At 39.1% G+C, this 13576-nt stretch overlaps 1 protein-coding gene across 2 annotated transcripts in view; it reads right to left on the bottom strand.

The window, feature by feature from the left end:
* The window catches only part of ITGBL1 (integrin subunit beta like 1), a 295436-nt gene that overhangs the window by 215963 nt on the left and 65897 nt on the right, over positions 1-13576 (bottom strand). The window lies entirely within an intron of this gene.

Here is a 13576-nt window from a genome sequence, read left to right as displayed (position 1 = left end):
CTTCCTAGTGACAACCTGCTCCAGCCTATCACAGGCTGCTGTGTAGTTACTGGTTGCTCTGATGTCCCAACACATCATCTTCTTTAACAGCATCCATCATCTAGTCCATCATCTTTAACAGCAAAGAAGGAAAGTCTCAACTCTACCATTCATCACTTCCCCACAGTTTTAGCTATTGAGACTGAAGGAAGATTCTTCCCTGCCAGAGACTAACCCCTCCCTACAAAGAAAACCAGTTCTTTCTGTTGTCAGTGGTTCCTCATTTTTCGGGAAACTCAGGGTGTACTGCCCTAGGTGGTGTGTTGGAGGTCATTTCAGAGGTGCCCACCAGTGTCACTTCTAAAAGCATAATCTCTAATAACCATGAACAAGCTCTGCGTGGATCCAGCCCAGGTGAGTTCCTGGCCCACCTGGGGGCCCTTTCTTGATCCCAGCCCCCAAGATAGGAATGTGGTCTCTTTTCGACTCCATTATTTCAGAATAGTGTTTCCCATTCCTGGAGTCTGATTCTTCGAATTCTTGTTAGCATTTCTTCCACAGGTTCAGCAGCCCCTTCTGTGGAGTAGACACCTCCTGAACCCCTTAAATGGTCATGCCAATGACAGCCTCACTCCCTGACCCTGAGTACAAACAGTCCAAGGAATAGAGTGTTAGGAAAGATGTGTACGACACTAAGTGCACAATCATATTTCTTCAGGTGATCCAGATCCTTCTGCCTCAATCCTAATTTTACCCCCCTAAATTTCATAGTATAGGAAAACTTGGAGGACTTTAAAATTGATTACCCCATATTTCTTTTACCAAATATGACATCTGGCGGGTGGAAAATAGCACTTGCTTCAAATTTTGTGTGAGTTTGAACAAACCACCATCAGATTAATGCCATTTTATTGGGTACACATAAAATAAGTTTCCAAGAGCACTGCGTTTGAATTAGAGGGAGGAAATTGTTGGAGGGCACAATCTGTAGATGGAGAGGCATAACGGAAAAAGACTAAGGAACAATCCAATACATCTTGCCTCATTCTCTCTTGTCTCCAAGGGAATTACTGGTGTAGAAAGAAACATCCTAAATCTTTTTTTTCTTCCTGGAACCAGGCACATGAGAATTTAGGGGTAAAGGGCCTCTGGCATTCTTACTAGTAACACTTCCTTTGCATTATGTTTGGATAATGTATAATCATTGTAGAAGCAAAGATTGTGGTTTACTCATATCTCTCATAATTACCAAACAAGGCATTAAATATTTAAAGTCAGCAATAAAAGTAATTTAATTAGTAAATGTATGAACCAGCCTACCTGTACCCAAATTAACAGAGCAACCATATAACTAGCAGTTTTTGAGAATAAATTTGCAGGCCAGGAGAATAAAATTAATTTAGAATGATATCTCATATACCTAAGAGGCCATTCTGAATCTTTCAGATGGAAAAGACTTGACATATGCCCGGCACACCATAATGCATGTTGAATAAGTGAATAAATAAATGAAGGAGTAGGCGCCAAGATAACAATCTCTTTTGAAGAAAGAGAGTGGGAACAAACTTAGGATGGGACACAGGGTTCCAGCATGGCCACAGACTTTAATTTCTTAGCCTGAGTAGTGGATGTAAGAATTTAACCTTCTGATAACTTATTATATCATACACGGTCCTGTGTGGTTTCCTTAATATGTGTTTTATTTAATGAAGCAAATGTTTTAAATTGGAAAATAAAAAATAATAATTTGCATGAAAATTAAAGACTTAATAGCTTAAATTGTCTATCTTACATAAGGTTTAAGCTATCAAAGAGCATTAGTTGTTTTCTTTTTTAAAGTGTGACTTATACCTATGATATCCATTCAATCCCTAAATTAGGGCATCTGCTTGGGGGCCAATACACATTCTTACTTTTTGTTTTGTTTGTATCCCACTTTCTTTCAATAATGAGGCTCACCGAAAAATGCCCTTTCAGGTGAGAGGGAAGCCTCTGGGGAAAAGGAACCAGCTTACATTCGACCCTCTGGTCCTCAATTTCTCCATCTTTGTGATAAAGGACTCCCAGAAATTCAACCATGAGCCACTTCAGGAAGCTGGTTAGGGAGCACATGCTGCACCTGTCCCAGTCTGCTCACCACTGATCCAAAAGTTTATCCATTAGGACAGACCTTGGAGATGTGCTGACCTTATGGGAACACAACAATCAACATTACAATATATTCTGTAGAACAAAACTGACCTTGCTGGGGAGCAGAGCCGAAGGTCATATAGCCCTTACAGATCTTTCTATCAAAAAGTAGGAGTGGTGAGGGAGTTTAAGGGCTCTCATGGGGCATTACAATCCTCTGGAACACTGTGGTTTCCTTGCTGGGTAATAGCTAAGAGTCATTTTCTTTTTTACAACATTGTATTTTTGTTTACTGTAATCAATGCATTTCAAGTGTCATTGAGGATGTCAGTGTCAGCTGCATTCTCGAAAGGAAAGCTCCTCCTTGGTTTTGCCTGGAAATTGAATTGACAGGGCACTGCACACCAGGACTCCCATTCCACTGGGTTCCTGGAAACCAGCAGATAAGCTGGCAGAATAAGTCTAGCCACGCCAGCAGTAGAAAACAGGACAGTCACTCTCCATACTATGGTCAACCATTACTGCAAGGATTCTGCAGAGGAGTGTGAGTCGGGGAATTCTGGAAGCGTGGGCCACCAAAGAAAGATCAGGAAATATGGGAGGAATTCTTATCATCTCTTCATTTCACCCTTTCTTTCCTGAAGAAACGTCATCAGATTTAGGCCAGATAGCCTGCCAATCATCAATTAAGCCAAATAGCAGGAGCCAAAAGGTGAACCACCCATCAAACTAAACTCCACCCATTGTGAAGCAGAGGAGACACACAGTAATAATCAAAATAACAACCACTAAGATATATATCCCTTTACTGTTTTAAAATAATTGTCATTATTATTTCATTTACTGCCAGGAGGAAGCAGGAAGACCAATTAGGTTAGATGAACTGTGAGTACATTCAGCTAGGTAATGAAGTTGGGATAGGATTCCAAGTTTAATTTGCTTTTGTCCTGAAATGGTTCAAAGGCACCCTCAAACTGGATGTTGCAGTAGACTCTGATATTTCATCTAGACTCAAGCCTCACAAAGGACTTACATGTGTTTCCAAATAGTTTTCATTGTTATTATCTTTGGAAAAACAATCTGCTTAAAGGCTGTAAAATGCTACTTCCCACCAGGATGCCCTTCTGCATCTATGACTGACTTACATGAAAGTGCAGGAAAAATGCAATTGAGTGGTTACTAACGAACCCAATACCGGAGAAGGGACAGTTTCCTTTACCAATGGGTAAATCTGCTCGAGTTCTCTCCTTTTCTGAGAAATTCAGGAGGATTCATTAGTAAATGATTTTTAAATTCTATGTAATTTGAAAGAAAAATAATCTCTGAAGAATTCTGTAGCAGTTGGTTAATATTCAGAAAGAACATTTCGCTCCTGAGAAGAAAGGATTCACGCAAACATAATAATATAGCATAATGAACCTCATTGACAAAGAGCAACATGACATTTTTAACTTGGCAATGCTTTAATTGCATCCTTATAAATGAAACTTTCATTTCCAATATCAGTCAGCAGGAATTTCACTACATTAAACTCTGTTATAAATGGGAATCCAATGGACTCCACTCATAACTATTCAAGAAAACAATTTATAAAGAGATACTGCATAATATATTTTATTGGACTTTTTTTTTTCTGGCTTGTTGGAGCAGGCAATGATCAAAAATGATCCTCACCAAGAGGAATTAAAGTGTATTCTGGGTTTACTGTCCTTATCCTTAGGTGTTATTTTGTGAGACCACAGAAAATGCAAGGGTCTAGTGGCCAGTTTTAATAAGACAAACTGATGGTGGAAGATAAACCTATGGCCTTCAGTGGGGGAAGGCGTCAGATGAAAGGAGTGGTGACAGGCCCAAGGCCAGCCAGTGGCCACGCCTGGAAAGCCACACTGAGGTTCAGGAGGTTGAAGAGCCAGTGGAAGGAGGCTGATGCAGCTGAAGGCAGGAATGTCCTTTATCTCAGGGGCAAATTAGGGGACACAGGCAGCTAAGCCCTGAGCCACCTCTTATTTCTTATTTCTCTTTTCCCCAATTATTTTTATGAAACCTTTTAAATATAGAAATCTCTCTCCTTTTTTAAAGTCAGAGTAATCCATTAAAGATTCCTATGGGGATATCTGATTATAAATAGAAAAATCAATTGCCAAAGTCTTCTACGTGACTCACACTAAAGGCACAGGGGACGCATGAGGCATTTATTTGCCCAAGCAAGAAGTGGCAACTCTAGATCACTTCTCTTGTTCTCTTTGCTCCAGTTCCAAAACTGAGCCAGGGCATTTTATAGTGAAAGTCAGAGTCGGGAGAAACAAACTTAAGGAGAAGAATATCTGAGTGCTAGCAAACAACTTTCTTTCTCCACATAAAACCATAAAAACTTCTACTGCCTTCTACTGTAAGGCAATCTCTGCAGCCATCTATGCTGCTGGTACAATATATTTTGTACTGAGTACCTCTATGTAACTGCAGTGTAAAGACATGAGGAAGGGGTTGACAAAATTAAAGAAAAGTAGAAGCCAAAGCAGCACTATCCAGCAACACCTCGTCTTTGATAACTAGGATAAAGTTTGTAAAGCATAATAAAAGTATATGTGGCAAATGCAGGAGTCTGAAGCTGCCTTTTATTTTATTATTTTTGCAGATAGCCAGGAAACAAGCAGCATGAAGTTAGAGCACAGATAACGCAAGGCAAAATTGTGCATGAAGAGGACATTCAGAAACTGATATGGTTTGGCTGTGTCCCCACTCAAATGTCACGTTCAGTTGTAGCTCCCATAATTGCATGAGTTGTGAGAGGGACCTGGTGGGAGATAACTGAATCATGGGGGCAGTTTCCCCCACACTGTTCTCATGGTAGTGAATAAGTCTCATAAGATCTGATGGTTTTATACGGGGCTTGGTTCTCATTTCTTTCCTTGCCCACCACCATGTAAGACATGCCTTTTTGTCTTCCACCATGATTGCGAGGCCTCCCGAGCCACGTGGAACTGTGAGTCTATGAAACCTGTTTTTCTTTATAAATTACCCAGTCTCAGGTACATCTTTATCAGCAGGCTAAAAACAGACTAACACAGAAACCTAGGTAAAATCCCCATCTGTGGCTGTTCATGCCATTAGGCTCTAGGAGAAAGGACTGGAGGTTTAAGCTGAGTAATACATCATACACCTCTATACAAGTATACAACTGAACAAATTATTTAGGTCATCTGTATATTTTTTAAACTGAATGCTTGATGACATTTAACCTCTTCCCATTTTTTTCTTCATAAAATCATAAAGCCTTGAACACAAATTACTTGAATTCTAAATTAACTGTACTATAGATCTCTAGATGTAAGCTGACAAAAGTATCACCCCTTACCATCTGTCCTGGATAAACAAATCACAGGTATTAACTTAAACACAAAAGAACAATTATAATATGTATATGTATTTATGGTTAAAAATATGCCACATATTTCTACTCTAAGACAAATCATTATAGAAGATTATTTTAACAGTCTTGGATGTACATCTTATTTGAGAAGTTAAAAATAAAAAGCTTGTTCACATCTGCAAGGGAAATACATTCTCATCAGGCCATATGGAAAGTAAGGCTACTCACTGGGATTTCAAAGGAAATGTAAGTTTGAAATGGAGACAACTCCTAATAGAAGCTGTATGAGGTCTCGGATAGAGAACATTTTGTTTTGGTACAAAATTTTTAAAAAAGTGTAACAAAAATTTAAAGTTAAGGGTCAGATATATTAGGATGTGCATACCAGGAATACCAAATCATAAAACTGAATGGAAAACCTTACTGAGTGAAATCCCAATACAGAACCAGACACTACTATTGGAAAAACATTCTGATCAGACAAAATCTCCCCCAACCTCGGTGGAACTGTCGACATATTAAAGTTTGCAGAAGGAACACTCATCTTTGAATCCAAGAGCAGAGAATGTTGTAGTGGCCCGAAAAGGAAAAAAAAAAAAATTATCGGCTTAATTACTGTACTGAGAAAAGAAGAGACAAAATGCTATTTGCCTGAAGAGCCCCTCCACATCAGAGTTAAAATCTTCCCTAGAGACCATTTGGTCATCATCTGGAGAGACTGCCCTTAAGGAGCGGGACATGGTCACTTGGGGAGTAAGGACCGAGAACTTCCACCTCAGGAAGACAAGTACCACTAGAGACAGTGAGCACCTTTGCTCAGGAACTCCTGGTGGCCAACTTAAGTTAAAACACACCAATTGGAATCAAAACTTGTCTTTCATTTCCAGCTTCACGTTTTCACTACTTTGCCCAATTACACAGAACTTTTCAGACTCTGCCTCCATGGTTTACATGTCCTGGTCCAACTAAACAGGAAAAATTGACATTGCAATTATATATTTTGAGGATGGCATACGGACTGTGTGGTAAGTAGAAGGGAAAAGAAAATGTCATCTCCTTGTATCTAAAGCTGGCTCCATCGCCTGCTACTCATGTGACCGGGATCAAGTTTTCAGACACTCTAGTACTTAGATCATCAACCTACAATTTAGGGATTCAAAAGGATTTACTTAAAAGGAATAATGTGAGCAGTTAAATCATTCTCTTACAGTACTTATCACAGTTCCTTGCACATTTGTAGAATTAATGTTAGTTATAATAATTAATATGATTGTCAGGTAAATTTACTTACAGAGCCAGAAGGCTACTTTAGAGGGCCTCAATTCTAGCTTCTCTCATCCTGTAAGGACAACTCTCCCTCTCTTTTCCCTCTGACCTCAGAACTCCCAGGTGGGTCAGCAGGCCCCCAGGCCTCTTGCACTGTGGGCTTGGCCCTCTGTTATGCTTGTCCCGGGCTCCCCTGGCTCCTGGACATCCCCTTCACTGTGCTCTACATGCCTGATACTACAACATCCCAGGCTGTCCACAGGCCCCTGTGAAACAGATCCTGTTTACCTAATTCCTCCATGTTCATCTCTGGATTTTTAAGGACACCTTTATTCAGGATATGGCAGGAAGCTTCCACGAAAGTACCTTTATTGGATGAAAATGAAGGACATGGGAGAGGACTGTCCTAACTGAAAGTCAGAACAGGGAGAATTCAGTTCTGCAGGAATTAATATTCAACAGAATGGTCTCTAATATATGTGTGGATTTGTGATTACCGCTATAATGACAGAGAGCAGTGGCAAGAAGGAAGTTGAGGATGGTAAGGGTAAAAGGTTCCAAGGGAAAGTCAAAGGCCATTGATGCTGATTATCAATATTTTAAAAAAACCAATAAGATGAGAAGTGGAAAGACTTAAAAATAGATTTTTTCTCTGTAGGAGTAAAACTAATTACAGCCATTCACTGTGCCCCACTTATCATGTATGCCTAATTATCATGCAAGCACAAGCACAATTATGGGTATTGTTAAATATTAAAATCATAGAACCAGAATTTTCAAGCTTGGAGAGACTTTTGAGGTCACCTAGGTCAAGCCACTCCTTTTACAGTGAGGGAATTTGAAACACAAGAATTTAAATGACTTACAGGATCAGAGATCGTGCTCTGGCAGAGAAAACCCCAGCCCCAGTCTCCCAACCGTCAGCGCAGGGCTGTGTCCCTGCTGAACACTAGCCTGCCCAGGAGCTGATCTACCTCTAGAGTACCTTGGACTGGAGTGCGAAATTCTATACTGAGCACTATCTGTTGTTTCGCAACAAAAATAGGTTACATATTAGCAAATCATTCAAGTAGAAATATTCTGTGAGAAATAGCAACTCTGGAGAAATATAGGCTGGAACATATGTATCTGTGAGAAATGGTGGGTATCTGCATGTAGATAAATTGTGGAATTTGAAGCTGGTGGGAAAATTAAAGAATATTAAGAAAACCAATATAAGACAAGTAAGCTTTTAAAATGTCTCACTATATTACGAAATATACAATGTAAGATATATCAGTTTCTCTCTCAGTGAATTGCTTTTACCTAGAATTACAGTATTATTTGTCCTGTCTTGAGATAAAGGAAAGCTATACCAGTTATGTAAACTGTAAATATACCTACACAAATGGGAAAGGTTACTCCTTACCAGGTCCCAGACAGACACCATGAAATCTCATATACCTCCCTGGTAGCTCCAACTAAAGACCCCCCTTAGTCCTCTTCTAATTCCCCTACTCATGCCCATCCTTATAGGAGGTAGGCCCTTCATATAGAATGATTGGAAATGTACCAAAAATCATTTCCTTGAAAAAATCTCCCTTTTGCTAGTTACCTCTTTGTACAAAAAAAAAGTGTGGGGACCCAGAAGATTCCTATACATATAGCAATCCCACTGCTGAGGAGCTGCACCCATACATGGATTAAAAATTAGCCAGGCGTCGTGGCGGGCGCCTGTAGTCTCAGCTACTCGGGAGGCTGAGGCAGGAGAATGGCACGAACCCGGGAGGTGGAGCTTGCAGTGAGCCGAGATTGCACCACTACACTCCAGCCTGGGCAACAGAGCGAGACTCCGTCTCCAAAAAAAATCCAGGGAGTCAGTGAGGTAGAAAGCCAAACCTTGAGAGGATGAGATGAGAACAAGCACATTTTCATGAGCAGACTCTAGGAAGGGAACAGAAAAGCACCCTTGTGGGGGTGACTGTGTGTCTGTCTGTGGAATAGAGCCAGAGCATTATCTGTATGGGGCCTGGGAAACAAATGTGAATTCGTTCACAGCTGCGACAATGGCCAGCTCAGATCCCACCATTTCCATCACTTCCACATCAGACATTTCTAAATAGTGAACACCAGGAGTTTTGTCCCAGCCACCATTCCTGCTACTTATATATTTTGGAGCCCATTTAAAGTCAATAGTCTTTCTGGACAATTAATTTGGAATACAGAGTAAACTACCATGAAAGTTAAAAAGGGTTGGCAACTTTCATGCTCTTGCTGATCAGTTCATGAACCTGAAGAACTAACTGAGAAGGATTCAAAAACCTTCCAACATCAATTAAGAATGTCAATCATGGGAAGTAGAGAAATATAGCACTTGTGTGATATAATCACCATCACTCTTTGTCTAATGCATTCCTATTCTTTGGCAGTGGATATCATACTACTGTAATCATGGTGTGTTGTGGAACCAACATTAACTTACAGAAAAATATAAAAGTAGAAAAGCGCTTATAATATCATCAACCTAACACTAAGAATTTCATAGACTTTTACATTTTTGTCATATGCATGTGTACTTTTCATATAGTTGAAAGGAAAGTGAATACAGTGGTTTTGGCTTTTTAAACTTGATTGTTCATCATATTTCCATATATTAAGTCTTCATATTCATCATTTTAATGACTGTAAATTACATTAGTTAATATGCTATCATTTATTTTATATTATTGGATACACAATTTGCCTATAACACTTGGCTATTATAGCCATCATATATATAGCATTTTCCTTCTTCTGGATTATTTTAAGATAAATCTCTGGAAATGGCTTATTGTCACTGAAGTTAGAGCTCTGTATGTGAGAAAGTGCATATGAAGCATATGTAATAAAAATATATTTATTTGTATACAGGTGTGTGTGTCTTTGAATCGTTTTTTTCTGACTGCAGTATTATCATATTTTAGTCCTTTTCCAATATTTACCAGAAAATACTTTTCACAACTTTTTAAAGATTTGTTAATCAAGGAATCATAAATAAAATCTGAAGAATGGTCACCAAAACTTCAGCGCTGTAGCTGATCTAGAATTTGAAGGCAAATTTCATCTGAAATATGAGCTAATTTTTAGACTCTAAGTAAGCTGCATAACCGCTCTGAGTTTCAATTTACTTATTTAAAACAAAACAAAACAAAAAAACCTCTAAAGGCCCTGTTTGCTTTTTGGCTGTCTCTTAACAGGCATTATTATTTGATGACTACCAAATAAACACATACTGCATACAATGTCTTATCACAGTAAGTGGCAGGTAAACAAGGTGTCTCCTCAAAGTGGCTGAATAGTGGAGTATTCTGATAAATGATACTGAAAGGACAAACCTAAGTATGTGATCTTGGGTTAAGTACAAAGAAACAGAATTAGTTAAAATGTCTATATAAATCTAACCTGGCAAATCTCTTAAATGGATCTGAAATTAGAAACTAGCAACAGATGGCAACATACTTTGCACAAAGCCAAGTTTCCTATAACCTTGAAATTCTGAAAGGTCCCCAAAGAAGAAACATCAGATACGCTCTTAGCCGGGATTGTCCTCAAGACAGATGAAGCTAATGGACTTGTGTCAAAAGAAAGAAAATGAGATAGATGTTCTACAGGCTTAGGTCCCCCAGGTGCAAGGACATTCTGTCATCAGACATGTGGAATAAATCTTTAGGTGAATGGGAGGACAGATGTGGAAAATAGATTGGCAGGATGAACAGGTGATGAAGGCACAAATCACATATCACTCAGGAGGAGAGTTGTCATGCAGCTGAAGCACGTCCCGGACAAAGAAAATCTTGATGCTGATGTTTTCACTCCCCCCATAGATCAGAATCACTCCAGACCATAACAGTGAGTGCAAAATGTAACTTTAATCAAAGCCCTGCAAAACACAATTTACTGCAATATTGAGAATCATAATAAGAGTACATGACATGAGGATTATTAAAACTATGTAATCGAAATAGCTTTATTTTTTTTCATTAGGTGACACTGTTGGTATCTTCTTAAAGATACCCAGCCCTCATTCAGTTCATCATCCTTCAACAAATCTTTGGGATAGAGGATGAAAGACAAAAAACCAAGAGCTCCAATTCTGCTAAGTAAGAAACTCATACAGTTCAGCTGGCCCTTTATTTATGAAATAGTAGAGGTCTATCTAAGCTCTAAATATCAGCTCCTTGAGTAAAATCTTGAAAATTCCAAGGATGATTTGAAATCTACTCATTCCACAAAGTCTGTAATTTCTACCTCACCTTCCACCAATTAACCCACGGATTTATCTACATAATAAACTTTGTACAACATCTACTACGTGCTTAACAGAGATTTACTCCCAGAAAAGTTCTGTGTAAAGGAATTCTTCATAAATGCATTTTATCCTTAGGGAGCATGAAGCTTCTCCATTTGAACTTGGAAAAGGAAAGGGAGTGAGGAAGTTTAGGATTATTACAGAAGCAATGTGAAGAAAGAAGGAGTTAATATTCGGCTTCGGGAATTCAAAAGAGGATTGTACAGTGAGACAATATACTTGAGAGCCAAGAGAAAGGATTGTCTAAATTCCTCTGGTAGCTACCATTTATTCCACCAACAGCTGAGGCTGGTGAATTACATAATGGAATTCCAAGGAGGGCAGCAAGGGAAAGAAAAGGAAAATCTCACCCTTTCAAGCTCTGAGGAATTTGGGAAAAGAAAGGCAAAGGAAAGAGGGAACAGAGAAGGAGAGGCAGAGGAGTAGACCCACAGAAGTGAATCCAGACCACCCTCTTAGGGCGTAGCTCCAGCTTCTGTTCCAGCTGCACAGAAGCTGCCATAGAAAACTTGAGCAGGAAATTAGTATTCACTGTAAATTACAAAAAGGTCCTAAAAACTGCAATAAACTGTGTCAGCTCCATTGAGCCAAATGGATTTCTGGACTCTAAAAGCAACCACATTCATTTCATATCCCTGTTCTCAGAAAATAGCAAATCACCTCCTAAATGAATAACTGCTGAGCAGGACCACAAATACAGTCATATATTGACTTAAAGCCTTTGAACTTTCAAAACAAGGAACTGTATTTATTTCATACACCTCTGTAAGAAAGAAATGCACTATATCCTTGAGGAATCACCACACTGTCTTCCACAATGGTTGAACTAAGAACCAGAAATACCATTTGACCCAGCAATCTCATTACTTGGAATATACCCAAAGGATTATAAATCACTCTACCTTAAAGACACATGCACACATATGTTTATTGCAGCACTATTCACAATAGCAAAGACTTGGAACGAACCCAAATGCCCATCAATGATAGACTGGATTAAGAAAATGTGGCATATATACACTATGGAATACTATGCAGCCATAAAAAGAATGAGTTTATGTCCTTTGCAGGGACATGGATGGAGCTGGAAACCATCATTCTCAGCAAACTAACACAGGAACAGAAATCCAAACACCGCATGTTCTCGCCCATAAGTGGGAGTTGAACAATGAGAACATATGAACCCAGGGAGGGGAACATCACACACCGGGGCCCTGTCAGGGGCTGGGGGGCTAAGGGGAGGATAGCATTAGGAGAAATACCTAATGCAGATGACAGGTTAATGGGTACAGCAAACCACCACAGCACGTGTATACCTATGTAACAAACCTGCACATTCTGCTCATGTATCCCAGAACTTAAAGTATAATTAAAAAAAAAAAAAAAAGAAAGAAAAAGAAAGCAATGCTCATCCAGGTGACTCAGAATTTTTCATCTTGCAAATTGGCTTAAAAATCATCAGAAGAATGTGTGGCATAAGAAAATGACAATGTATGATGGAGGAAAAGTTGTTATAATTTGGGAGGCCACGCGGGCACTCTACCATAATGTGATGAATTATAAAATCCCTTCAAATGTAACAATCTGAATAAAACTTCACTATTTATACCTGCTAAAGTTGCTTTTAATGATAAAAAATTTTCAAAGTAGATTAATTTGGAAGCTATCTGCTTTATAGGGTAAGTTTTGCAGTGATGGTAATGGGGAGAAGGAGGGTCTGAGGATGGAGTCTTAAGAGAGTGCTAGAACTGGGCCCTGACAAACCCTATCTCCTGACCTTGCAGAGGAGAATGTAGGACAAAAAAGACCAATGCATTTTATTCATAATCTTTAATCACAGAGAAGCAGACAGAGTTTCATTAAGGACAAAATTATTCACAGTAATTTACATAGTTACAGGTTGGAGATATATAAGCACTTACAAATTATATTGCAGAAAAGTCATCAGAACCTTAAAAAACTATTTTTATAAACTTATAAGTGGTCCACCAAAAACCAAGTGGTGTGTCACACCACTTATTAACAATGGGACCAGTCTGAAGATGTTTTAGAGGTTCTTTACTAAATGTCAATAAGTATCCGTGGCCCTTGGGCAACCCTAGGGATTCCCAGCTAATCAAGGGAAAAACTTATTATTCAGCGATGATTTCTCAAATCAACAAGAAACTCTGCCCCTTCTCTCTATAAATCTGTCAGACTAAAATCTGAGCAGGAAGATAAACAGAGCCAGAACTACTGCATGTGGCTTTGCCTACATGTATTAGGTTTGGCATATTTTGTCAAAACACTTATTTGTAGTTTAGCCTCTTCTCTGTGCCCATTTCCAATTTCCTATCCTCAGAAGCTGTACCATCTCAAGGCTACAAATCCCTCTTACTCTTCAAGGCTCAGCTCAAACAGCACCACCCGCAAGATAATCCCAGGCAGAATTAATGGCTACTTACTGTGTGTGAACAACATATTACTCACAGCCCTGTTAGTAGTATTATTTTAATTAGTCTTGT

Source organism: Hylobates moloch, unplaced genomic scaffold (genome assembly GCF_009828535.3).
Source record: "Hylobates moloch isolate HMO894 unplaced genomic scaffold, HMol_V3 SCAFFOLD_4, whole genome shotgun sequence".
Taxonomy (NCBI): domain Eukaryota; kingdom Metazoa; phylum Chordata; class Mammalia; order Primates; family Hylobatidae; genus Hylobates; species Hylobates moloch.
The sequence above is the reverse complement of the archived record's forward strand: the minus strand, read 5'-3'. Positions and strand labels throughout refer to the sequence as shown.